Below are 307 nucleotides of genomic sequence, written 5' to 3'. Positions count from 1 at the left end.
TTAAGAAACACACTCACAAAGTGAAGAAGTATCACCTAATTTGAACATTTTTATAACTTTCTAAATTAGAAATAAAACAGTGAAGTTATACTTAACACGTACATGGAGCAAACGTTATGAGAGTTCTGGGCAGCAGTGGTGGACAAGCAACGTTTGTTGACCGATGAGGACAAATAATCAGTGCAATTGATCACGTTATCATGATCATTCTTCAATGAAATGCTAATAATCCTATATTTTCCATTGTAACCTAAAATATAGCATTTTTAAAAAAAGATTTTTGGCACACTGAAACTTAAATGGAAGC

This window comes from Embiotoca jacksoni, unplaced genomic scaffold (assembly GCF_022577435.1).
Source record: "Embiotoca jacksoni isolate LCO1_2020_lvr unplaced genomic scaffold, fEmbJac1.0.p SCAF_23, whole genome shotgun sequence".
NCBI classification, from domain to species: Eukaryota; Metazoa; Chordata; class Actinopteri; family Embiotocidae; genus Embiotoca; species Embiotoca jacksoni.
This window is presented reverse-complemented; position numbering follows the sequence as displayed.